Raw genomic sequence first — 23,574 nt, 5'->3', positions numbered from 1 at the left:
ATATCGTATAATCATATCCACGGATATTTGAAGTGACATTGGAGTATCTAGGTGACATTAGGGTTTTGGTTGATTTGTGTCTTAAGGTGTTATTCTAGTACGAACTCTAGGGCTGTTTGTGACACTTATAGGAATTCCCCATCGGATTGATTGGAAAGAATAACTTTGAGGTGCTTTCGTACCCTACCATAATCTCTTCATTTGTTCTCCGCTATTAGTGACTTTGGAGTGACTCTTTGTTGCATGTTGAGGGATAGTTATGTGATCCAATTATGTTATTATTGTTGAGAGGACTTGCACTAGTGAAAGTATGAACCCTAGGCCTTGTTTCAACGCATTGCAATACCGTTTACGCTCACTTTTATCAATTGTTACCTTGCTGTTTTTATATTTTCAGATTACAAAAACTATTATCTACCATCCATATACCACTTGTATCACCATCTCTTCGCCAAACTAGTGCTCCTATACAATTTACCATTGTATTGGGTGTGTTGGGGACACAAGTGACTATTTGTTATTTGGTTGCAGGGTTGCTTGAGAGAGACCATCTTCATCTTACGCCTCGTACGGATTGATAAACCTTAGGTCATCCACTTGAGGAAAATTTGCTACTGTTCTACAAACCTCTGCACTTGGAGGCCCAACAACGTCTACAAGAAGATAGTTGTGTAGTAGACATCACTCTTCTAGCTTGATCTTGATCCCTTTGAGCTGCATGTTGGTTCTTCAAATCTCTTGGTCCTTCAATCTCTGACTCATGCTGAGGCTTCAATCTTGCTCTTGTCCGTGCACGAGTCTAGGGAAAATGCCTACCCCTGTATATTTTCCCTGACATAAACCCCCGGGGCCTGAGCCATATGTGTCGCGTGGCACGTTGGGTTAGGCCCCAAACAGTGCGCGACACGTGGCAGGAAAGGGTTGTCCGTGCCGTATCATTAAGGCGACCAGTAAATCCAACGTCCACTTTGCGCAATTACTGCGCGTCGTGGGGCCGTGGTACTGTTGTAGTTATGGTAAAAATAGTAACTTTCTGAAGCGTCGTGCGTCGACTCCTTCTCCCCCCTCCTTATGAGTAGGGAAAATCATAGCGGCACAATTCACTGGTCTCTCGCCCCACTCCTTCATATTCTTCCTCCGCAAGCCAAGCGACAATTCCTCCCCTCGCTGCTCCTTCCGCCCGCCCCCTCCCTCCTCCTTCCAACAAATCCCTTCCCTCCCCATGTTGCCGCAAAAATGGGGAAGAAACCCGCGGATAAGAAAAAGCCGACGGCTGTGGCGAAGGAGGCCGCCACCGAGGGGAACAAGAGGTCGGCGTAGTTGAATAAGAAGCGGAGCGAGGACGTTGTCTTTGTTCCATCGTCCTTGAGCGGCATCGTTCTTCGGGCGAAGTACATACATTTGTGGGTGCGACCCGTTGAGAAGGGGCATGGCGCGCCCGTAGTCTATGAAGCGGGAGAGGTGGATCCCCCTGATTCTTATTGCTTCTTTGCTGCTTATTTCATCTATGACCTCTGTCCCCCTTTCTTTGGGTTTTTTGAGGCGATCATGAACTTCTATGGGTTCCACCTCCTCGATTTCACACCAAATGCGATGGCGACCATGGCTATCTTTGTGCATTTGTGCGAGAACTTCGTCGGAGTGATGCCAAATGTGGATTTATTCCAACATTACTTTGTTCCGAGGGTGGAGAGAAAAGTCAACCACTTCGGAATCATCAGTTGGATGCCACGGACGAAGAGGGAAATTTGGGACTACCTCCTGGGGTATCCGCGTGAGAGGTGGGATGAATGGAGAGGGAACTGTGCTGGATGCAGGATGAGGAAGCCCCTGATTTCTGCAAAGCATGCAGGAGTGTGTCGAGGGCGGCAAGGATTGGAGCTTGAGAGGGCTCACCGAGGACAGGCTACGCCCGACAATCAATAGGATCACCCCTCTAGCGGCTGCCGGGTTAACCATTGAGCACGTGGGGGCAGATTTCCTTCTCCGCCACATCTCGCTGCTGCAAGAAAGGGATAGGCATGTGTGGCTATATAGTGGTGCTGTAGATAGGATGAGGGTGATGCCAGGACTGGCCAATAAATTGTCAGTTCATGGCCATGCTTTGTTGTGCGGCCAACTGTTTGGTCGCTTTGAGTTGTTCAAGCTCCCGGCAACCGTCATTCCTTTGACCATCAACTCTGCCCGGGACCAACTACTGAAGTGGATGCCGAACTTCAATGCGGAGGGAGTGTCGAGCACTTGGCAACTCCCTTCCCTAGACAAGGAGCTCCATTGGTCGAGTACTTTGGTGGAGAAGGCCACCAAGACCGAGGACGAAATGTATAAATGCACCTCTGCTGCGGAGGTGGTGTATATACAGAAGAGAGTTGCGGAGGACAAGGCTGCCCGCCTTACACAGGTAGAGAAGGCCACAAAAGGCTGGGAAGGGCAAATGGAAAGCTGGGGATGGAAGCTCTTCCCACGGTGGTAGAGAGGCACACGCCGCGGAAGGATCTGCCGGGGGAGAGCTTGCTGGGGCTGACTTTGCCGGGTTGGATGCCCTGGCCACGGCAGCGGAGGAGCTCTAGGAGGGAGGGGAGGAGGAGAGGGAGGGGGACGTGACGTTGACCCCCAAAGATGAGTGGCTTGCGGCTGGACCGCAAGCCCCAACACTGGACCCTAACCAACACAGTCGTAGGCGTGCCGCAACCCAAGGAGCGATGACCTCCAACCCAACACCTGCCACCAAAAGGGTGAAGAAGGTCTCCACCAGGTGCACTAAGGCCGAAGTGGAGTGTCGCCAATCCCCTCGCCTTGCTCAGGCCAAGGCTCCTTGAGGGAGTCCTAGATTAGGGGGTCGCCGGACAGCCGGACTATATCCTTTGGCCGGACTGTTGGACTATGAAGATGCTAGATTGAAGACTTCGTCTCGTGTCCGGATGGGACTCTACTTGGCGTGGAAGGCAAGCTAGGCAATACGGATATGTATATCTCCTCCGTTGTAACCTACCTTGTGTAACCCAAGCCCTTTCCGGTGTCTATATAAACCAGAGGGTTTTAGTCCGTAGGACAACATACAATCATACCATAGGTTAGACTCTAGGGTTTAGCCTCTCCGATCTTGTGGTAGATCAACTCTTGTAATACTCATATCATCAAGAATAAATCAAGCAGGACGTAGGGTTTTACCTCCATCAAGAGGGCCCGAACCTGGGTAAAACATCGTGTCCCCTGCCTCCTGTTACCATCCGCCTTAGATGCATAGTTCGGGACCCCCTACCCGAGATCCACCGGGTTTGACACCGACACTCCTTCCTCCAAACGACTAGTTGCCGAGGAGGCAAAGTCCAGCCCCCACTCCGGCTCGAGCTCTTTGCAAGGCTCGTCTCCTTCGAAGCTCCCAGCGTCACGGCAGACATCCAAGCTGCCGTGAAGTTCCGTCTTCCCGTATTTGAAGAGAGGATGAGAGTCTCCTCCTCCCACGGAATTCAATTTGAACTCCATGCTCATCATGGAAGAGTAAGAGGTATTTCTCTCTGCGGTAGGTGTCTTCCTATGCAGATTTGAATGCTCTTCCTGACTAACATCTTGTTTTTGTTGTTGCCAGCAGGGAAGTGGAGGAGGATATGGAGACCCTCGTCCACCGTTCTCGAAAGAGGCTCTGGCGCCTCGGGTTGCTAGAGGGCGTAGAAGGCTCGGTTTCGGCAGGGAAGACCGCAAAAGACCCCGTGCCCCTCACGGAAGAGGTGGGGAAACAACACCAGGCGAGCCCCTCCAGGAGGGGAATGCCTCCGCTGTTGCTCCAGCCGAGGAGGTCGTCATGGAAATCCTCTACGGCAGATACTGTGTAGAAGGCCGCCGAGCCTACCCGGGTAGAGGAAGAAGCCCGCGACCCGGCAACAACTACTGCCGGGGAGACGGAGACCCCTCCCTGGCAGACTTCCCCAGGTATCTGGCTTAATCCTTCACTTTTTTTATTTTTCTCTCTCGTTGTCTCTATCGGTTTCTCCATTCGCTTGAGGATTCTGTTTCTTCACTGTTCCCTGGCCCTTCCACATGCAGACCCTCAAACTAAAGAATGAGATTTGCTAGAGGTGGTGGCTGACATAGGGAGGTCTACTGTGGACGAATCCATCAGGCTCGCGGTTGCCGAGGGCCGGGACTTTGCTGTGGGGGATATTCAGGGCTCCTTGGCGGTGATGGAACATTCTTCGGAGGACGCCCCGGTAGGGGAAGTGGCCGTCGAGGTGAAGATTCCACTCCAAACCATGGGTCCGCTTCCCACCACTAGGGTTGTTGTTGAGATTCTGCCACCTCCCTTGAGCCCGCTGGCAATGGTGTTGTCGTTGCCTGACATCGGAGCCCTCGACCTGTCCTCGGCGGATGCAGAGCTTGATGATGAGCTCCAGCGCCTTCTGGCACCGCAGCATCTGGGAAGCGGGGAGGCCGACGACACAGCTACCATCACTATGGACTTGTCCTTTATAGAGTCCATGGTGACGGGCCTGAAAGAAATGCAGGCCTAGCACCATCATAAGTAGCATGAGCTTAAGGAACAGCGTGAGTCTGCCGGCAAGGTGGATCAGAGGCTGAAGGACAAATGCCTGGAGCTGCATGAGTGCCATGACAAGCAGTTCAAGGTACTCATGAGGCAGCAAGAGACCCTTCAGATAATGAGGGAGGATGTCACAGCTTCGGAGGCATGCTTGGCGGAACGCAAGGCGTCTCTGGATGCCAAGGAGGGAGATATCTCCTTTCGAGAGGAGAATCTTGAAGCTACCCTCCGTGCCAAAGACAAAAGCTTGGAGGCTCTGGTGCAGCAATGCACCAAAGGGTTGGAGGACAAGCATGAGGTTGCTCTGGCCACTCTTGTCACTGACCATGCTACCCAGCTGAAGAGGCTCTTTGGCGATCTAGGTGCCGCGTCTTCTGCCAATACTGAGCTCGACCGGAAGGTGTCCGAACTGTACAAAGACCTTGCCGAGAGCGTCAAGAAGGTGGAGGCTCTCAAAGAGGAACCACGGCAGACAGAGCTCCACTTGGCTCATGTGCAATCGTAGCTCTCCTCCAAGACCCAAAGCCTTGAGACTGCCAATGGCAACATCTCTGACATGAGGGCGAGGATTGGCTCATTGGAGCAGTCAGCGGAATCCCTCAAGTCCCGGTAGCTGTTGATGTCCAAGGACTTGGAAAACGTCAAGCGTCTCCGGCAAGATGCAGAGGACAGGCTGAAGAATCGGGTCAACATGAGCAACCTCTGGATAAAGATACTGACCGATATTGCGAAACATCTTGGTGCCCAAGCTGCGGCAATTGACATGGACGGCCCAGTCTACTCAGCTAGTGAGCATGAGTCTCGAGTGTCAAGTTGGGGGTATTCTTCAACGAGTTGATCGACAAGCTGAAGGTGCATGAGGAGGGGAGGGCAGAGCGCTTCGCGACCGAGTCGCGGAGGCTTTCTCGCAACACCCTCTTCATGGTCCTGAGCAACATCCCATGTCGCCACCTAGAGCTCGATCTTGACGACAGCTTCAAGAAGCCGCCAGCCGGTGCTGATGTCTCTGCTGCTGAGGAGAAGGCTGCCCCCCCGCGCTGACAGGGTTCTCCATGTTTAAGCTGTTCTTTTTTGCCACAGGGCCATGCATCGGGCCTCAGTCGCTTCCACGATACCCTGTAATGAAACATGATATATATTTTGTGTTTAGTCGCTGTATCTCTAGTTTTTGTGCGAAACCGAAACTTCTAGCTGGATCTTTGAATGCGTGTTTATCGCTTTGAACTCTATATGCTTGTGTTTGTATGATCAACCCCTACTCAAGTTCTGGATGCCTGCCGATATCATATTGCCGTGATTGTCGTAAGGGTCCGGCCCTTAACAGTCATCTTGACATGGATGCGTCTCGACATGTTTTTCCTAGGTAGCTCTCGATGCAGCCTCTCGACCTGCGAGCGTTGCTCTGGACAGGACGATGGTACGATCAAAGAAACTAGCCAAGGTTCCATCGCATGAGGGATCTCTCGATACAAGCACTCGCTAGAGTTAAGGGATAAATGACTGCAAAAATCTGAAACACATCAACTAGAAGCGATAACGTGAACTTAGCTTTTCTTTTAAGTTTCTCTTCCGTCTATTAGACTGCGGGCGTTCGACGTGCCTACGGCGCCCGGAGGAGTAGAAGGCAATCAAGTGGTTTCTTCGTTCCCGGCAAGGGGTGGCGTGCATCTCTTGCAACTGGAGGGCATCGGGGCATGGTTCCGGGCTTCTCTTGTCCTCTTCCCATTTTCTCCCCTCCCCTCGAGTCAGTGCAGCGGCCGCCGTTACACGGGTCGTGCCAACGCGGGCAGCCTTGCCGAAGTCTGCTTGCCGAGGAATCAATTGACGGACTTATACCAACGCTTTGCTCAGGATTACCCACAGCAGGGGAAATACTGGACCGAGCATCGCGTGGTAATCGTCGACATCGACGATGCCAAGGCTAAAGCAGCTCGACTGCTGACGAGGTGGAGGGACGGGTAGGAGGGAGCTCGTGCTCACAGGTCCTGTGCCATTTTCCCCGGACAGAGCCCGAACAGCGAGAACACCATACGAGTCGTCGGGATAACTCTATGCCATTAGCGGCGGCCCTGGCCATAATTGTTACTACGGCAAAGCTTGGAGGGCAAAAGAATGGCGCAAGGGAGGCCCCCGCTTCGCCTCCGCCTCTCCGCGGGCGCCATGGTTGATGGCGCCGTCAAAAATGAAGGAGGTGATGAAGATGACACGCTGCACACACTTTCAGGTTCGCGCAAGCGAGTCCCCCTACCTGGCGCGCCAAATATGTCGCGGGATATCCATAGCCAGCTATGGGACTAGGAGGCCCCTTACTGGTTCGGTAGGGGGACGTCGTGTTGCACAAAGAGCAGACCAGCATGCGGCAGCACAGCAGAGAGCTCACAATAAATATACCCAGGTTCGTGCCGCCGCGAGGCGTAAAACCCTGCTCCTGCTTTGGTGGATTGATGGTGGAATGTGGATAATGCAATGCAGTACACTTGCCCGCCAGGAGCCGACGTATGGCAGCAGCGACTACGCGCATATGGGGTGCGGGTTCCTCAACTTTCCAACCCCTCCTATGAGTGCTGTGGGCCTCCTTTTATAGATTAAGGGGTCACCACAATGGCAAAGTGGTCATTATCCACTGATATGATAGCAAATAGTGCTACATACCCTACTTTGTAGGCTGACAGGGTGGATTAAATGCACCGCTTAGTGTCACATAACTGGGTTGCCAGGCAAGGCTTGCCGGGCTATCTCGCCAGCTCCGCGCTTGTTCTATTGACACGTCGTAGGACAGGTGTCATCTGTATTTTGCTTTTGTAGGAAACGGCTGCCATGTGGCGAATGTCTGCCACTTAATCACCTTGCGGCTTGACACTGCACTGATTGACGACATGGGTCATGCTTGAGTGGTTGGTGGGGTGGTTTTTCCTCCACGAGCCCTGGCAGGCTCTGCCGGGGCGCCTTAGTTGCTTGCTTCTGGTGGTGGCCTTGCCCCTTGCCGGGCTCGCCTGCTCGACAAGGGAGGCCCTTCTCTTGCCGATATACTGCTCCTCTGCCTTGATCTTGATCCCTCTGAGTTGCATGTTGGTTCTTCAAATCTCTTGGTCCTTCAATCTCTGACTCAAGCTGAGGCTTCAATCTTTCTCTTGTATGTGCATGAGTCAGGGGAAAATGCATACCCCTGTATATTTTCCCGGACACCACGGTGGTGCCCGGGGTCACAAGTGTCGCGGCGCTGCTCATTCCGCACGACATGGGAGGACCGCGGTGCGGGCGCCGGTGGGGGTGTCTTGGAGGTCGCCACGCTGCCCGTAGGCAGCACGGTTCCGCCCTTGGAGGTCCCCGCGTCGCCTGTAGGTGGATCGGCTCCATTCTTGGACACGGCAGCGCGCAGCTCGTCGTCTCGAGCAAGAACGCCGCCGCTCGCCTGGCTTCGGTTTCCACAACGTTGTGGATGCCCGCAATCCGCACCTCCACCACCATCCACGACTATCCCGTCGCCTGACCGTGCTATCATGGGCGAAATGCCTCCGGACGAACCAATCGCTGTGATCCCCTTCTTCTTGGGAGCCATGGTGATCAAGGAAACGATGTGCTAACCGCTAGATATCGGTGCGCCAAAGATGTTGGTGGAAACGACACCTACGGGATCACATGGATCCCTTCTACAGTTTGGCAGGGAAGAGGGGTGTGCAAAGAGGAGAGCTAATGATCAACATGACAGATTTTACCCAGGTTCGGGCCGCTGAGCAGCGTAAAACCCTAGTCCTGCTTGAGTGTATATTCTGTGTTCTTGAGCTTCGGCTCCCTGCTATGCATGCAAGCTGGGCTGAGAGGTCCAAAAGTCCAAATCTTTCTCTTGTACGCCCTGGGCCTCCTTTTGTATTTCCAAGGGGTGGCCACAGTGGCATACAGGAGGTGTAAAGTAGCTACAGTGTCTATGTTTATCAACGGAGTCTTAGGACAAATGCATTAAATGTGCTGGTTATGTGCCCCTTAGCTTTATCAGGGATGGGAATAGAGCACGTCCCTTCCGTCGCCACCCCACTCCGTCTCGATATGCGTCCAGGCCGATGAGGCATGCAATGCCAAGATGGCTGGCTAGCTACTGCGCTGGAGAGGCGGCAGGGTCTTCATGAAGATCTGCATGCCACCATGCAAGTGCTTGCTAGGCTAGCAAGCCAGCCATCGCTCCGGAGTGGTGACTGGACGGCCGAGTCTTGTCGTGACTTTGCAACCGTCCCCGGCGAGGTTCTTGCCGGGGCCTCGCCGTCGTTCCCGAGAAGGACCTTGCTGGGAACTTCGTATTTTAGTCTTCATAAAGATCTGTATGCCACTATGCATGCGCCCCTGGGTCTCGGTCTCGACATTGTCGATGGTGTCAGAGCTCCCAACCTCAAGGGTGGTGGTTTTGTCAGTGCTTCGCAAGGCGTCACGACAAGGAACTTGCCGGGGTCTCGCAAGCCGTCCCGACAAGGATCTTGCCCGGGGTCCAGCTTGTGTTCTGCTCTCTCGTCTCTTGCTTGGCTGCTTCTCTATTGATCTTGTTTCCCGCCTCCAGCTTCCCCCGTCAAGTTGTGCCATGGGTGCGGGTGCAACTGCTTGTGCACAAGTAAGGGGTACCAAAGGGCCCAAACTTTAGTACACCGACATCATGAGAAACAAGCTGCTTTGCAGGAAATATTCAACTTTGTGCAAATTGAAGAAGAGAGTCTCCCACAAGCTTGGGGAGGCTTCTCCAAGTACGTAATACTTTGCCTGATCATCCTCTCAAGAAAAATGAAACACTTGATATCTTTTATAATGGACCAACCGATGCTTCTAGGGACCACCTAGATAGTTGTGCTTGTTGTGTTTTCAGGAAACAAACTGTTGAACAAGATGAAGTGCTATTGAATAATATATTGAGTAATGACAATGAGACTCTTCCCGGACCACCTCCTATGCCAACTTCAAAGAAGAGGGTATTCTATTTCTCAGTCCTGAAGATATGCAAGAGGCAAAGAAATCTATGAAAGAAAAAGGTATTAAAGGTGAAGATCTTAAGAATTTACCACCTATTGAAGAAATACATGGTCTTAATACTCCAACATAGGTAGTAGAGGTAAATTCTCTTTGTAGATTTGATGAAGGTGATATTCCACATAATAAATCTGCTAGTCAATGCTTGGATGAATTTGATATCTTTATTGTTAAACAAGAAAACTTCTATGCATATGTTAGTAGACAATTGAAAATAAATGCTTTTATGCTTGAACGCTTGGGTGACTTTATGTGTAGAACTGTCAATGATCTCAAGATTCTTAGTAAATATGCTTCCATGGTAAAAACTCAAGTAGAACAAGTTCTCAGAGCACAAAATGATTTGCTCAATGAAATGAATAATAAGATGAATGATCATGTTGTTAGAGTTACGACTAGAGGTGAAAAAATGACTCAGTAACCTTTGTATCCTGAGGGCCATACTTAGAAAGTTGAGCAAGAATCTCTGAAAACTAATACTGATGCACCTAGTCCTCCTAGTAATAAAAAGAAAAAGAGTGATGATAGGACTTTGCATGCTTCTAATGAACCTGTTGTAGACACACCTGAGAACCCAAATGATATTTCTATTTCTGATGCCGAAACACAATCTGGTGATGAAGATGAACCTAGTGATAATGTTAATGATGACGTTCATGTTGATGCTCAACCTAGTAATGATAATGATGTGGAGATAGAACCCACTGTTGATCTTGATAACCCACAACCTAAAAATAAAAGATATGATAGGAGAGACTTCATTGCTAGGAAACAAGGTAAAGAAAGGGAGCCATGGGTTCAGAAACCCATGCCATTTCCTCCTAAACCATCCAAGAAAAAAGATGATCAGGATTTTGAGTGCTTTGTTGAAATGCTTAGAGCTCTCTTTTTGCTTATGCGTTTGACTGATATGTGAAAATATCTCCTCATGCTAGGTATGTGAAAGTTGTTACTAATAAAAGAAAGATACTGGAAGCTGAAATTTCCACCATGCTTGCTAATTATACATTTAAGAGTGGAATACCAAAGAAACTAGGAGATCCGGGAATACCAACCATACCATGCTCCATTCAAAGAAACTATGTTAAAACTGCTTTATGTGATTTGGGAGCCAATGTTAGTGTTATGCCTTTCTCTTTGTATCGTAGACTTGAATTGAATAAGTTGACACCCACTGAAATCTCTTTGCAAATGGCTGATAAATCAACTGCTATACCCATCGGTATTTGTGAGGATGTGCGTGTCGTAGTTGCAAATGTTACTATCTTAACGGACTTTGTTATTCTTGATATACCCAAGGATGACAGTATGTCAATCATCCTCGGTAGACCCTTTTTGAATACTACAGGGGCTGTTATTGATTGCAAGAAGGGCAATGTCACTTTTCATGTTAATGGTAATGAGCATACGGTACACTTTCCGAAGAAAGAATCTCAAGTTAATAGTGTCAATTCTATTGAAAAAAATCAACTATTGCTATAAGAGGTTTTGAATTCATTGTTCCCACTATCAAAAAGAAATATGATATTCTTATTGTTTGGGACATGCATATCCCCGTGGAGGTAACCTAGTGTTATGTGAAGATTCTCTAGTTTCATGTCATTTAGAAGAAGTTTGTTAGTAAGACTTGATAAACCTTGTTAATGGATTCCTTTTGATGGGCATGAGATGGATGAATTTAGTAAACACAACTCTCTGTACTGACTTTTTACTTTATGTTATTGTGAATTAATAAAGCAAAAATACTGTTATTTTTCTGTTTTCTGAATTATCCGTGCAATAAAACTGACAAGAAAATAAAAGTTCTCCAAATGCCCTGATAATTTATTATGATTTTTTCTAGAATATATATGAAATTTTGGTACTGAAAACACCTCGGGGGGGGGGGGGTTGCACTAGTGGGCCACAAGCCCACCCCCAGGGCGCGCCTATAGGGCTTGGGGGTCCCACTTGGTCCCCCCTCACTTATTCCAGCACCGATCCACTTCGTCTTCCTCCAGAAAAATGCCACCATTGCTCAAACCCCTGTTCTTTCTCATTTTGCTGCCATTTTCGATGTCCTTGATTGGAACCCCATTTCCGAAACTGTTTCGAGGGATTGTTTTTTGGTATGTCACTCCTCCAATGGTCCAATTAGTTGTTGTTCTCGTGCTCTATATATTGCAAATTTGTGCTGCTGTGGTGACCTTGTTCTTGAGCTTGCATGTCAAATTTATATGGTCCAAAGTAGTTTTGTTGCATGATATAGCCTCTAGACACCGGAGGTAGTATTTGCTATCAGTCTTGTTGAGTTTTGTTCACTTTTATTTTGAGTCACTAAAAGTTTCAGAAATTTTTAGAGGAAAGAAAAACCATGAGGAGGTGGTTAAGGGGTTCGTCATGCTGGAATTCAGAGGGAAATGAGAATGAGGAGAAGAAGAAGCCCAAGTACAACCTTCCTTGCGCTGCGGAGGTTCGGCCATGCGAATGGCCAAGTGATGCATTCTTGAGGGAGGTCAAAATTTATGGTGATTTCTATTATTTGGCAGAGAATGCCAGCATCACCACCTTCCTCCAAGATAAGTGTGATCAATACCTCCTCCTCACTAATACCTTCGTGCAAAAGTTCCACTTTCATTCTAGGAAGGATCCTCCCATGGTTGAATTTCACTTGTATGATGTGCCTAAGCGAATGACACTTTATGATTTTTGCGATGTTTGCAAATACCTTTTGAGGGCAGTGTTAGTGAGCCACGTCCTAGAGACGTGGAGGATTTTATTGCTGAATATACTGTGGGGGAAGAGAGAGGGGTGCCGGAAGCGAGAGTGGTCGTTGTCGGGGGTTGGGTGCGACATATGCCAAAGGATGGCTTATCATGGTGGGGGCGAGTATCACGTCGCCGGTGCCTGGAAACGGGATGAGGCGTAGACATGCACGCCGGCAAATCTTACCCAGCTTCAGGGCTCTCCGGGGAGATAATACCCCTACTGCTGCTCTACGGGGTCTTAGCATGATCACTATAGCAAAGTGTTTACAAGATCGCTCCTCGAGCTGTTTCCTGCAGGTAGGAGAGGGCAAGGCTAGCTCTCTCCCTCCTATATGATTTGGTCTAAAGCTAATAGGTTCCAACCCTTTGCATGGGTGCCCTGGGGGTTTATATAGGCCTACCCCCCAGGGGTACAATGGTAATCTGGCTGGACGGGGGCCCAGCTGTCAGTGCCTCTGGCCTCCGTCTTCTTCGTCGACTGGTGGGGCCCGCTGACTGGTGGGCCCCGCCGACTGGCTAGGTACGGAGACGACAGGCCGCGTCCGCCACGGGCGGGTCTTGCCGGCTGCTGATTACTGTAGCCGTGCTTCTAATGACGCGGGCTTCGTCATGGAGTCGTGGCAACAGCCCCACCGCTTGGCGGGCGATCACTGTTTGCCACTCTCCGTCACATCTGGTTAATGGCTCATGGGCCCCGGGGGAGGAGCTGGCCAGCTCCCGGGGGCCGACTCCCAACGAGTCCGACTTGTGGTGCACTTGCCGTCTTCTAGGGTCCCGCTGGCTGGTGGGACCCGCTGCCCCAAGGCCGTATGGACAAGCCGTCGTGGGCACATGATTCGGTCCACCGATGCTGATGGCAGGGCTGCTATGGCAACAATGCCTCGCCGCACGGAGATCTCCGTGAGTATGGCGTACTGTAGCCATGCCTGCCTCGGGAAAGGGGTGGGAGCAGTCTTCACTGTAGCCACTCCCCTGTCCTGTCCCTCTTGATGATGACACGGGGTTTTGCTAGAGTTGCGGGCCGACTCCCCAAAGCCGGCTTCTCTGGAAGTCGCCAGTCAGGAGTCGGCTTATCCTGAAGTCGTCCCTGGGACTCGGCTGCGAGTGGGCAGTCGGCCGTCTTGCCGCCATCTTCTCAGAAGGTGGCTCTTCGTCCTGGAGTCTTGAGGGGCGCAGCCTGCCCCAATGTCTTGAAAGGTTCTGGGGCTCGGGTTGGCCTACCCGTGGCCCATTACTCTGACAGTCGTGGGGAGAGTGGAGGCCTCGGTGCCCCTGACCTTTCCGTTTTGCGCCATGCTTTATTTGTTGATAGAACTTTTAGTTTGGGCACGATTGTTGCTCGACGGTTAAACTCAAACAGCTCGAAGGGTACCATTTTTGGAGGTATCTATGCCTCCCGCTTTGCTAAACATTTTGAGATACCCATTAGGCATGATGAGGGAGATGTTGTTACCCACTAAATATTTAAACTATGCTAGTATCGTAGCACACGATTTCATTAAGAAGGATGCGGACAATAGACTCCTCTACAACCTAGTATTTATTCAGGGTACTTGTGATATTATTACCTTGCCTGCATCTTCTTTGTTCGATATTCATTCAGGTAGGTACACCATTATGCCCGATGATATTTACACATACTGGAGGTTGACACAACCTCCGGCACCTGAGCCAGCACCAGTTCCTCATCCATATCAGGAGCCTGTTTATCAGTGGGAGCCACAGGAGCTCGCCAACCAGTGGAACCCTCAGGATCCTCCGCTGTATCGAGAAGAGGGTTATTTCCAGCCGTGGTCATAGACCAACTTAGGCCAAATGCCTAAGCGTGGGGGAGTATGTATTTCTCACCGACATTACATTCATGTTCACACATTCATTCCCGTTGTCGGTATTCATACCATTCCGTTGTATTATCCATGTTAGTTCATTTTGCTTGTTGTCTTCTTGTGTGTTCGAAAGACTTTGATAAAATCCAAATATATTTCTCACTTCCTTTTAGTTTTTCTTTCTAGTTTATTTAATACTAATAGTATTAAAAGGAAACACAAAAATATTTCTCATTCTTCTTTTGCTTGTTGGGAGCTTTCTCATGTAAATAGTTTTTCTCATTTTCGTTTTTGCTTTCTTTAGAAAAATAGAAAGCTCCAAAAATATTCCAGTGTGTTTCTTTGAAATTCTTTCCTTTTCTTTAGGTTGTAAGGAGAAGACCATGATGAAAATGATGAGTGGCTCTCATATGCATTTTTGTTGATCTAACAAAGAGCCCATATTACCTTGTCTATTCATTTGAATAAATGTTTCTAGATTCCAGCTTAGTCCAATGCACATGCACTCTTATTATTATCCACACCATTTGGTCGTGCAAGTGAAATGCAATATTGACGATATATGACGAAATGATTGTGATGGGAAAAGCTGGTATGAACTTGACCTATTTTGTTTTTGTAAATATGATTAGCTCATCGTTATTGATTTAGCCCATTATGAATGAAACATGTTTGCAATTACAATCAGAGATTATAGTTACTCATGGCATGCTTAATTAGCTAGGAGTGGATAATGGTTTATCTTGTGTGCCAACATGCTTTTTAAAATGAATATGATGTAGTATGGTAGGATGGTATCCTCCTTTGAATGATTCAAGTGGCTTGACTTGGCACATGTTCATGCATGTACTTGAAACAAAAGAACATAGCCTCGACAATATTTATGTTCATGGTGATTTATATCCTACTCATGCTTGCGCTCAATGTTGGTTAACCTCTATGCATGTTTATGACCGTTGTCACTCTCTAGTTGGTCGCTCCTCAATTTCTTGCTAGCCTTCACTTGTACTAAGCGGGAATGCTGCTTGTGCATCCTTCCTTAAACCCAAAGTTGTTCCATATGAGTCCACCATACCTACCTATATGCGGTATTTACCTGCCGTTCCAAAGTAAATTTGCATGCGCCAAACTCTAAACCTTCAAATAATAATCTGTTTTGTATGCCTGAATTGCTCATGTGGCGACTTGGGGCTGTCAGTATATTCCATGCTAGGTGGCTTATTCTCACGATCAGTGTTTATTCACTTTTCATTCGCGAGAAAGTGGCGGGTAATTGGGATGCCAGTTCCATGCTCAAAATCAAATCAAAATATAATAATAATAACTTCCTAGGACTATTGTTGGTATGGACGGTACCCATGGATTCGACTAGCCGTGGAGTGTGATTGTTAGTAGAGGGGGAGTAAAACCTTTACCATTCTGTTTGGGAACCCCCTTAATGTATCTAGCATGGAAGATAGTGATATCTCTTGGTTTTTATGTTGACAACGAAAGCATACCACTCAAAATTATATTCATGTCTGTTTTAAAAGCTCCGAGCTTTGGAACCTCTGCAAATCCCTATACCAAGGAGGGATTGACAACCCCTCTTATGCGTTGGGTAGCAAGTATTTGTTATTTGTGTGTAGGTACTATTTACATAGTGTTGCTTGGTTCTCCTACTTGATTGATAACCTTGGTTTCATAACTTTGGGAAATACCAACAGAGATACAAGCAATTAGGAAGAATTTCTGGCGCCATTGTTGGGGAGACATCATGAACATCTATCAAGTACCCTATCACAAATCTCATCTCCTTGCAAGTTACATTATTTGCCATTTGCATCTCATTTTCATCTCCCCCACTTCTAAAACTTTTTTGGGGAAAAACACAAAAAAATATTTGCCTTCTTTTGGTTTTCCTTTTTCCCGTTCAATGTTTTGTTTGCTTGTGATCTTGCCTACTTTATCGTTATGGCTAGTTCTTCCTCTATTACGTGTACTGCCAAGAATGAAGTTCTCAATTTTAAGCAAAGGGGAGGAGAGAATTTAAAATATGCTTGGTATTAGGATTTGGAGTGCTCATAATAGATCTGCTTGTAAGCAATCCATTACAATTATTCTTCGCAATTTTTACATGGGCATCACTACTTGGTATAGATTTTTTTCTTGATACTATTTTTACGTGCCCTACCATGGATGCTTTTAATGCTATGGGAAATTTAGTGGGAACACCACCTATTATTATCAATGAAATGATTTTAACTCTTGAGCATGTTATGCAAAGGATTGATGCTATTGAAAAGTAAAAGCTCAATGAATAACATATTGAAAATTTGGGTAAAAGGATGCATAATCTTGCTAATAAAATTGGGTCAAAAGCGGCAGATGCTCTTAACCTATTAAAATAAAAAGTTCTCATAGTTGACAAAAGGGTAGAAGAGAGCCTTGCTCGGATTGATAAAGTGGAAGAAATTTTTAGTAACTAGATCTCAGCTTTTTCTTCCTTTAAAACTATTGAAAAAACTCCTACTAGTAAGAGTTGCAAGTTTACACATATTCCTAAGAACAAGGGTGCCACTTCTAGTAGCAACAATGAAGATCTTAAAGTGATTAATATTCACTCCAACTTTGTTGAAGTACTAAAAACCGCTACTTATAAGAGTGAATTCATAAATTTTATTCCTAGGAGCGTGATTATTGAAAATATGTGTCGGCATTCTGGGAACGGGGGTCCCCAGACTTGCCTACCTGCGGCCCGCAGCGTGGCTCCACCAGCGGCGCTGTACGGCCCATCTTCACCAGCAAACACTCAAGACCCTCGCGAGGGGCCAATCTTCACGACGCAAGTGACGTAAGACCTCCTCAGGGGCGGCCTCACTAGGATAGCTCGCGAGGGGCGGAGAGATCAAGCCAAGGGGCACCTCATGAGGTTTCTGTGATGCAAGCCATGACGACTGGAACCAGGCGGGCGCCAGCGCGTGCAATGTCCTCGTTTCCTCTTTGGTGCTAAAGGGGCAAGCGCAGGCGAGGAGTCCCGAGGCATCAGGCAAAGGTTTCCAGATCTTTGCAACAAGACCAAGACCAGCAGGGCGGCAGGACGGAGGTCACCATGGAGCCCAAGATGGCGTCACCAATAGAGCCTTTGGTAGATGAAGACTACTTTTGTCAGGATAGCTTGTACTAGTTGTCTCCCTTCGTATTTGGCTGTTGTGGGATCCCTTCCCACTCAATATTTGGGAAGAGGACCAGGCCCTCTATAAATAGGACCATCCACCACCGTAGGAGGTGAATCTGATCGGAGGGGCATCTGATTCGGATCTATACCGAATCCGGATCATCCCCCAACCACTCGAGTTCACCAAGCACAAGAACACCTCTCCTCGCGAGGCTATTCTTCCCTTGTACTGTTCATCCTCAGCACAAGAGGAAATCCACCACACCACACTGGAGTAGGGTATTACACCGCAACGGTGGCCCGAACCAGTATAAATCTTGTGTATCATGTTCTTTGGGTTCGTCGAGCTAGGCCGTGAGATCGTAGAGTGTGCGAGCTAGAGAGGGGGAGAGATCTTTGTGCGCACCCCAGTGTTTGAACCTCAAGGGTGTTGCCGAAACCCGAAATCCGACAATATGCATGCTAGATTTCTGAAGAATTATGGTTGTGTCATTCAGGAGTTGCGAACTATAGATGACAATACTTGAATCTATGCATTATGCCTAGCTAGGGGAATTAAACCGATAGCGCTTGTTGGGAGGAAACCCAATGAATAAAATATGTTTTCCTCTTTTTCTTTCTGTTTTTGTGTGCTCACACAATTATTCTACTTTTATGATTGTGTTTTTATGTTTTAGTTAGTGTTTGTGCCAAGTAAAGCCTTTAGGATCATGTTGGGTGATAGTTCATTTGATCTTGTTGGAAAATAGAAACTTTTGCGCCCAGTAGAAGATTTGTTAAAAATCACATAAGTGTGATATAATTATGAATTGTTTGCACAAGATTTATATACAAATTTCCTACGTTGCCCTATTTTTTCAGAATTTTCGGAGTTATAGAAGTAGGAACAAAGTCCAAATAACCACAGACTATTCTGTTTTGGACAGCTCCTGTTTTTGTTGAATTGTGTGCTTATTTTGATGAATCTATGGATTGTATCGGGGGGAATAAGCCATGGTAAAGTTAGAGTACAGTAGGTATAATGCAATAATAAAATATGAATGGGTTTGCAATAGTACTTAAAGTGGTGATTTGCTTTACATACTAACAGATCTAACGAAGGTTTTGTTGAGTTTTGTGTCATTGAAGTTTTCATGTTTTGGGTGAGATCATGATGGATGCAGGAATAAGGAGTGAAAAGAGCCTAAGATTGGGGATGCCCATGGCACTCCAAGGTAATATTCAAGGATAACCAAGCAACTAAGCTTGGGGATACCCTAGAAGGCATCCCCTCTTTCTTCTAACGACCATCAGTAATTTTACTTGCAGCTATATTTTTATTCGTCACATATGATGAGTTTTGCTTGTAGAGTCTTGTATTGTATGAATCTTTTCTTGTTTTGCATTTCAGTTTGTCACAATAATCCTTGCTGGACAGACCTATTTGAGAAAGACATAATGATGCTATGATTTGTTAGAATTGCTCTATGTGCTTCGCTTAATTTTTTTGAGCTATGGAATTGCTCTAGTGCTTCACGTATATCTTTTTTTAGCATGGTGGCACTTTAATTTTTGAAGAAATTCTCTCATGCTTCACTAATATTTTTTTGAGAGATGATTTTTTATTTATGCTCATCTTCTTCACTTAAATTTATTTGAGAGCTTGCTATAAGCAATGGTAATATATTAAACTAGTCCTAAAGTGATAGATATCCAGGACGGATATAATAAAAACTTTGATGAAGATCATTGGATATTATAAACTTGATTCCATGTAATAGTTTTGAGATACGGAGGTTCTCGGCCGAAGAAGAGGAGGTCCCATCATCACGAGATGCTCGTGAGGCCGGTGGTGTCGCGGTAGTGGTACGAGAGGCCACCTCCTGGTTACCCATTGCACTTGTACGCTCACGCCGAGGGTTCCGGAGGGAGGGGCAACGAGCGTAGCTGCCCGCGCCAGGGTCGTGGCCGCCATGCCGGGGAGGTGCACGCCGTCGCCCCAGGGGTCCATGTTGCAGACTCCTCGCACGAGTTTGTGTTGTGGGCTGTGATGCCTCCGAGCACTTGGATTCGCCTTCCGCGGTTCTTCATCGTCGAGATGCTGCCGAGGGGCCCTCTCGAGCATTGGCTGCAGCACGCCGACTGCGACTAGAGCGAAGGTTGAAGCCGTCGCCTCCGAGAGGATCTCCATGACTCGAGGCTAGCGCGAGGTCGCCCGAGTCTGCTGCGCGGAAGGCGCTCTCGCCATCCACTTCGAGTATGATGGCGCCTCCACGCTTTTCTTCAAGGTCTTCGACGAGGAAAGCCAGCGCTTGGAGTTCTTCCCTGAAGGGGGTCGCCAGGACGACGCAGAGGCTGGCGCCGTGCCTACCGCTGGCCTCGCCCGTAGCTCCTCCAGCGACAACGGTGACTCCTGGTGGTCCAGTGACTCTCCCGAGCTTGCCGAGTCTCCAGAGACGAGCGACGACAGCTACGTGCCCCCAAGCTCTCGTCGGGCCTAGAGCAAAGCCACCGCGTCTGGCCACCACCGTCGTTGATCTAGATGGGGTTGGCGCCGGCCTCCCGTGGCCCACTGTTTATGATGGTGTCGGCGATGCCCGGCCCGTGTAGATAGAGCTCCTAGGAATTCCCTTCCTTTTGTTCCCTGCGAGGAATCGAAACGGACCCGCGGGGGTGTGTAAAGCGTCTGTAAGGCCTTTTGTTGATATTATCCTTATTGTGAAAGTTTGTGAGCACATGTCCTGCTGAGGCTCGGTCTCCCCTTTCCAATCCCGTGGCAGCTTGGTGCTCTACGCTGACAGGTCCCGGTCCCCAGGCATGCTACAGCCGTCGCTGGTATGCCAGGTCACGTGCCATGGTCATGGCCAGGAGGTGAGCGGCTTGAGATCCAGTAAGAGCTCCTGAGGAGCGATGCTCTAGAGGTCCCCTCTAGCGCGCAAGCATCTACCTGAGGATGGAAAAGGGAGGCGACATTGCCGCAGTAGGGCAGCGAAAAGGCGAGGATCTTAGGCCGTAGCGCTGGGTCGGTCTGGGTACGAGACTTATCTTTGGCATTCCGAAGCCAGTTTCTCGCGTTGCGCTAGAGTTGGGTGTCGGCCGCTGCCAGGTAGTTAGGTTTGGCCCGAGCTGGCCTCCCCCTCTTCTCCATGCTCTTTACGTCCTCAGGCCGCGGCCCTCGAGAGAGCCCAGCCGCCGCTGGTATGCCAAGTCGCGATGTCGTGGTCAAGGCTAGGGGTGAGGGCTAGAGAGCCAATAATTGCTCCTGAGTCGCGATGCTCAGGAGCCCCCCTTTCAACGCGCAGGAGAATTGCACGAGAGAAGAGAGAGAGAGTCCGTGGTACCACCTACTGTAGTCCTTAGGAAGTTCTTGCAGGTTTCCACGAGGAGGGGCGCAAACCGCCGTGGTGATTGCTGGTCCGTCGCTGGCACGTAGGGGAGGACTCCCTACTGCGAAGAGCTCCCCAAGGTATGTATAGCCCCGCCCTGACACGTGGCTTGCACGGCAGGGCTATACGAGGTGTACCTAGGCTCTCATGAGCTAGCGCGGGACTCACGAGGCCCTACCTCAAGGCGGGTTGTGCCTGGTCTTGGTTCTTGATGGTTGCAGCGTTCCTGCGAGATGGTTAGACAACCTGCGCCGAGTGGTTTTCTTGAGGCTATTGCACGAGAAGGCCAAGCACCAATGACCCCAGGAGGTGACGTGAACGGGGTCGATCCGCCAGACAGAGCTCAGCCATTCGATTTATCGACGCTGTAGGGACGAGCCCGAGCACAGACGCCGTGCCTATCCTTCTTATGCGATGGATCCTGAAGAAAGACCATCGGCGCGCGGCTCCCTTCATGGGTGACAATCAAGCAGGTGATAACCATAGATAGATTGTGCGTGAAAAGCAACTAGCTCAGCTAAATGCGAGGATGATACATGCCACTGGGTTGGACCCGAGCGGCCTGGGGTCGATGCAGCCCGAGGGGCGCTCCCAGCAGAGTGAACAAAAGATGCAAGCAGATACATGCCGCAGGGACGGACCCATACAGCCTGGGGATGATGCAGCCCAGGGGGAGCTCCCAGCTAAATGAACTTGGAAAGATGTCACCTCGTTTGGTTGCCGAAGGAGTGTCGGGGAAGCTGAAGACACGTAGCGAAGAAGTTGCCCCTCACGATCCATCTCCACCAGGACCGCGTGGTGCATGGCCTCCTGACCTGCCAGGATGCTCCGCAAATTGCGCTGGAAGGCGGCGGCCACGCTCGGCAGGCCGAACGGCATGCGAACATAGCTGTGAGGCGGGCCCTCACACCGGCCAGCACGTGAAGGCCAGAAGCGATCCTGAGATGCGGCCCTGTTGAGCCATGGGATGTCGACGCATACGCGCAACTCTCCACCCTCGCCTGGGTGGGGAGCAATGCTAGGTGGGTGATGTCTACTACACAACCTTCTTCTTGTAGACATTGTTGGCCCTCCAAGTGCAGAGGTTTGTAGGACAGTAGCAAATTTCCCTCAGGTGGATGACCTAAGGTTTATCAATCCGTAGGAGGCGTAGGATGAAGATGGTCTCTCTCAAGCAACCCTGCAACCAAATAACAAGGATTCTCTTGTGTCCCCAACACACCCAATACAATAGTAAATTGTATAGGTGCACTAGTTCAGCGAAGAGATGGTGATACAAGTGCAATATGGATGGTAGATATATGTTTTTGTAATCGGAAAATATAAAAACAGCAAGGTAACTAATGATAAAAGTGAGCACAAACGGTATTGCAATGCGTTGAAACAAGGCATAGGGTTCATACTTTCACTAGTGCAAGTCCTCTCAACAATAATAACATAATTGGATCATATAACGATCCCCCAACATGCAACAAAGAGTCACTCCAAAGCCACTAATAGCGGAGAACAAACGAAGAGATTATGGTAGGGTACGAAAGCACCTCAAAGTTATTCTTTCCAATCAATCCGTTGGGCTATTCCTATAAGTGTCACAAACAGCCCTAGAGTTCGTACTAGAATAACAACTTAAGACACAAATAAACCAAAACCTTAATGTCACCTAGATACTCCAATGTCACCTCGAGTATCCGTGGGTATGATTATATGATATGAATCACACAATCTCAGATTCATCTATTCAAACCAACACAAAGTATTTCAAAGAGTGCCCCAAAGTTTCTACCAGAGAGTCAAGACGAATACGTGTGCCAACCCCTATGCATTGGTTCATGGGCGGAACCCGCAAGTTGATCACCAAAACATACATCAAGTGGATCAATAGAATACCCCATTGTCACCACGGGTATCCCACGCAAGACATACAGCAGGTGTTCTCAAATCCTTAAAGACTCAATCCGATAAGATAACTTCAAAGGGAAAACCCAATTTATTACAAGAGAGTAGAGGGGGAGAAACTTCGTAAAATCCAACTATAATAGCAAAGCTCGCGATACATCAAGATCGTATCACCTCAAGAACAAGAGAGAGAGAGAGAGAGAGATCAAACACATAGCTACTGGTACATACCCTCAACCCCGAGGGAGAACTACTCCCTCCTTGTCATGGAGAGCACCGGGATGATGAAGATGGCCACCGGAGAAGGATTCCCCCTCCGTCAGGGTGCCGGAACTGGTCTAGATTGGCTTTCGGTGGCTACAGAGTCTTTTGGCGGCGGAACTCCCAATCTATTGTGCTCCCCGAAGTTTTTACGGTATATGGGTATATATGGGAGGAAGAAGTACGTCGGTGGACCTCCGGGCTGTCCACGAGGCAGGGGGGCATGCCTAGGGGGGTGGGCGCGCCCCCCACCCACGTGGGCAGCCCGGGACTCTCCTGGTCCATCTCCGATACTCTGTGGGCTTCTTCTGGTCCAAAAATAAGTTTCGTGAAGTTTTAGGTCAATTGGACTCCATTTGATTTTCCTTTTCTGCAGTACTCTAAAACAAGGAAAAAACAGAAACTGGCACTGGGCTCTGGGTTAATAGGTTAGTCCCAATAATAATAAAAGTGTATAATAAAGCCCATAAACATCCAAAACAGATAATATAATAGCATGGAACAATAAAAAATTATAGATACGTTGGAGACGTATCAACATCCCCAAGCTTAATTCCTGCTCGTCCTCGAGTAGGTAAATGATAGAAACAGAATTTTTGATGTGGAATGCTACCTAACATATTTATCCATGTAATTCTATTTATTGTGGCAAGAATATTCAGATCCATAAGATTCAAGATAAAAGTTTAATATTGACATAAAAATAATAATATTTCAAGCATACTAACAAAGTAATCATGTCTTCTCAAAATAACATGGCCAAAGAAAGCTACCCTTA

This window comes from Triticum urartu, chromosome 7A (genome assembly GCF_056163025.1).
Source record: "Triticum urartu cultivar PI428250 chromosome 7A, HENAU_Tu73, whole genome shotgun sequence".
Lineage (NCBI taxonomy): Eukaryota > Viridiplantae > Streptophyta > Magnoliopsida > Poales > Poaceae > Triticum > Triticum urartu.
The sequence above is the reverse complement of the archived record's forward strand: the minus strand, read 5'-3'. Positions refer to the sequence as shown.